The following is a 4,880-nucleotide window of genomic DNA, read 5'->3' as shown; positions in this document are numbered from 1 at the left end:
ACCACACCACACCACACCACACCACACCACACCACACCACACCACACCACACCACACTATACCACACCACACCACACTACACCACACCACACTATACCACACCACACCACACCACACCACACCACACCACACTACACTATACCACACCCCACCACATCACAGCTTTACCTCGCACATTTTCTGTAATCTCTTTTGTCTTTGGATTTTTTTCTTTGCTTTTTGTTTGTTTGTTTTGTTTGTTTGTTTGTTTGTTTGTTTGTTTGTTTGTTTGTTTGTGTTTGAGTTTGTGTTTGTGTTTGTGTTTGTGTGTGTGTGTGTGTGTGTGTGTGTGCACGCGTGTCTTTAAGCGCTCCTTAACTCTAAGTACACGACTCTGCAACCCATATTATACACATTGTTCGTTTGAATACAATCATGACAAAAATGACACACCCCAGCTAGGAACTTTCATTTTTTACACGTATTTATTTGATACAAATAGACTAAATATGAGCTGAGGTATATGGAAGTTTGTGATGTACTGTTTACGAGATGGAGCAATTTCATTTTAATTCAGTTTTATGTTTAATTTAAACTAGGAGCGTAGTTATAGGAAAGTCTGTTATGTAGCCTACTATAATTTATTGCAAGGGACGTTCATTTGTACTTATTTGGGAATCTTTTTTCGTAGAAATAGGTAAAACAGAAGCAGAGTTCTAAGGAAGATTACGATTTCCCCAAAATTAGATATCAAAATTGGCTGCGTAGAAAGGTGGATCAGAGTTCCGTATGAGAAAGGTTAACCTATGTGGGTGGTTGGCGGGTGCTCTGGTGTGGCTTCCTCCTTCTTTCCAATCAAACGTCTAACGACTTTATCTCTCCTTTTTTCCCCTTCTTTTTTAGAGTTTGCTACTCTCCTGTAACACCTCTAATCTTCGCCTCTATTAAAACTGTATTGTTACAAGTGCTGTAAAACTCTTACTAAAGACGAATAGTCTCTCCTCCTTCGTTTTTGTGTTTGTTCCCCTCTTCTAACAACACCTCTCATTTTCGGCACTTATGTGACCTTATTATGTTGCAAGTGCAGTAAAACTCTAGCTAAAACAAAAGAGTTAACCCTCGCTCCTAGAATGGCGTCTGTTTGAGGTGTCTCGTGGATGCTAAGCGGTCCGGTGTCCGACTGGGATTGTCGAGATGCTTTGTCTGACAGACGAGTCTCACCCTATCGCCGGATGTCCCGTCCTCCTCACGTCGCGATTAAATACGAAATGACCTGAGAATAACTTGTGTTGATTCTTGATGTGGCTAAAGAAAAAAAAAAAAGAAGAAAAAACCCAGACGCAAGCATAGGACCAAAAAAAAACAACAAAAAAAAACAACGGCAAGAAAAAAGAAGAAAACAGTAAAGACAGCAAAATCTGGTTTATACGGACTCAGACATTTATATATATATATACATGTATTTATTTTTGGATGGGTATTTTGGAGAGAAATAATAATATTATGACACAGGTGCAAATTAAAACATTGGTCATGTATACGCAAACGCGTGTGAACGAACACACATGCAAACATATGCACACACGCTCACACACACACACACACACACACACACACACACACACACACACACACACACACACACACACGCACGCACACACTCATGCACGAGCGTTCAACGCGAGCACGCACACATACATAATATTCTCATTAGTATGCCCGTGCACTTTTACAAATTCACAGAAAAAGATACATACGCCTGTCACAGACCTCACCCATCTGTGTAATGAAATCGCAAGACCTTTTTTCATGTGAACAAAGAACAAAACAGAACAACGAAGTGTAACAGACACAGATAAAAACAACGGGAATTCTCGTCTCCTAGAGACTCTTTCTGCAGCCTTTCTACTGCTACTCCTTCGCTTCTTCTTACTGCTGTCTTTCAGCCACACCCCTGATCTTCTGTTAAGAAAGATCTACACCTAGCCTTCTCGGACAAGGGCGAAAAATCTCGGAGGGCCCGTGTGCAAGTTGCGCACGTTAAAGATCCCTTGGTGGTCTAAAATCGATAAGAGTAGACTTCGGCCGCCACCCAGGCAAAATTCCAAATTTCCTACCAACTGAAAATATTAGGTGTGTCCGCGTGCTCATATGACCTTATGCAGTTGCGAGCGCCGTAAAACACTTTACAAAAGCAAAACACAAAGTAAGATTGATGATTTTGTAAATCCTTGGCTGTAGACTGTCAAACGAACAAAAAACCAGAGGGACAACCAATAGTTCTTATGCGGGTTGTTGGAGGGTGCCACTTTGCTTTTGACCTTCCGTTGTTTTCTTTTATTTTTCTGTCCAACATTTTTCCCTCTTGAAATAGCTGTATTGTGTGGATTTACTCATACAATAAACAAACAAAAAAACAACAACTGAAAAGCCGGGAACATTTTTTAAAGTTGTAAAGTTACGATGGGTATCCAAAGTAAGTATCTTTTTGAAATTCAGAACCTTAATAGTGATTAACTGCCCACCAAATCATAAATTTTCATAATTATCGATACAGTGGGCTCTGTTGTTCAGATGCATTTTCCATAGCGCGACGTAAGGTTCTTTTTAACTTACTTATACAAAGTTGCCGTCTGTGATATCAACCAAACTGTTGTTTCTCTTTTACATTGCAGGTTCCGGGTTCGAGCCTCAGACCCGATGCTATGTCATTGGGAAAGGCACTTTACACGAAGTCTCCTCGCTTCACCCTGGTGGGAATGGTACCCGGCTATAAACAGCGAAAGACCTTTGCCAGTATGTTATTGTTAGTGTTTTAGCGACTGTAAAATGATAGGTTGCACTGTGAGTTTCTCATGAAGTTGAGATTGTTTCAGTTTGCTACCTTGTTGGGTTTTTTTATAGTGGAGGGTTTTACGGCGCTCGCAACTGCATAAGGTCATATGAGCGCCAATGGGTGAGTGTCAACAACAGAGAAGTCTTTACAGGGAATCAGACTTAGACTGCTCACCTCTCTAGCTTCAACAGCACAAGGTCTGCTTCGACATCAAGGCACTCCAAAATAGCAGGTCACAAGGGAGTGACAAACATAGAAAAGAAGTAGAGAAAAATGACAATAGTAAGGATCAGGAAAGATAAAGCAGCAGTTCCCTGTTGTAGATCAGGCACAGTTATGAGCGTGACATGAGTCAGCCCATTTACAATTCTACTATGCTTGAACGAGATATGTCCCCCCTTTGGGAAAAGTCTAAAGACACTTCAGTCAGTGGCACTGCCCCGTGGGGTTGCTACCTTGTGTGCTGGGGTAATAATAGTATGGATTGTAAAGAGCATAGAGCTTGCTGTTGAGCGGGAATTTGTTCTATACAAATGTTATCCATTATTATTATCATTACGAGTGGATGAGTCCCTTTTGGACCAGTTTATGTAATGTATCATCCTATCCTTTTTCTGACCAGTTGAACAAGTAAATCAGATATAAACCAAAGTATTTATTATCCTGCTCAAAGTCTGCTGTGATGACTTTGTATATTCAATATTAGGGTTTGAGATTGGTAGCCCCCCCCCCCACCCCCCTCACACACACACACACACACACACACACACTTGTGGAGGCGCGTTTTTTTATGTAGGTATTCTCTTCGGTCTCTTAAACAGCAAAAAAAGCTACAGCAGACGCGCTTACACACACTTTTCCTTTCTGAAATGTCCAATACATATTATTATATTACGAGGGGGGTTCAAAAAGTCTTTGGTCTAAGGATAAGGAGTATAGATACAGCGTTGTAACTTGGCACGCATACTTTTATTTCTCTACAAAGTCACCATGCAGAGTAACCAATTTCTGCCACCTCTCGTTGACTTTCAAAAGTCCTTGAGATAAAAATGACCCAGAATGGGCCCCTAACCAGTCTTCAACAGCTTCAATGGCATCCTCGTTGTCATGGAAACAATGTCCCTTGAATTATTTTTTAAGATTTGGAAACAGAAAAAAGTCTGAGGGGGCTAGGTCTGGTGAATAAGCTAGGTGTGGCAGGATTTCAATGTCGCACTGTTCTGCTGTGTGGACTGCTTGTTGTGCCCTATGCGCAGGGGCGTTGTCGTGTCATGCAGTAGCAGAACCTCATTACAGAGAGTTTTCCATGTCTTTTCTAATCACTTCGGACCGCAGTTATATCAGCAAACCCAAATAGTAATCTCCTGTCACTGTTTTTCCTTTTTCCAGGTATTCAGTCCTGATGATACCTCCACAATCTCAGAAACACGACAGCATGACCTTTCCACTTGACCGTCTTACTTTTGCCTCCTTTGACGAGGGAGACGAAGAGGTTTTCCATTGCATGGAGGACATTTTTATTGTGGATCAAAATGATAAATCTATTTTTCATCCATAGTCACCATGTTTTTAAAGCAATGTGTGTCATTGGACTCAATTCGAAGGAGACTTTTACAGGACTCAACCCCCTGCTTCTTTTGCTCATTTGTCAACAGGCGGGGAACCCACCGCGTAACCATCTTATTCATGTTAAGATGGTCATGGAGAATCGTTTCGGTTGACCCTACACTGATTCTCATTTTACTTGAGAGCTGTTTAACAGTTATACGTCGGTGTTGCAAAACCAGTTTCTTCACTATGGATACATTCTCTTCAGTTACCACAAAGGATGGGCGCCCTTCACGATCTTCATCCATCACCGACATGAATCCAGATTTGAATTTTCTTACCCAGTATGTCACAGTATTATAACGAGGACATTACCTTAAACTTGAACCATATCCTAAAAAATGTCCGAAGGGGATGGATTCTCCTTGCAAGTGTAAAAACTTGATAACTGAGCGATGTTCAACAGGCTTCCTGGCACAGCTTCAGCAACGAAAAACAAACGTTTTTGTGCACGGTT

Source organism: Aplysia californica, unplaced genomic scaffold (assembly GCF_000002075.1).
Source record: "Aplysia californica isolate F4 #8 unplaced genomic scaffold, AplCal3.0 scaffold00023, whole genome shotgun sequence".
Lineage (NCBI taxonomy): Eukaryota > Metazoa > Mollusca > Gastropoda > Aplysiida > Aplysiidae > Aplysia > Aplysia californica.
This window is presented reverse-complemented; position numbering follows the sequence as displayed.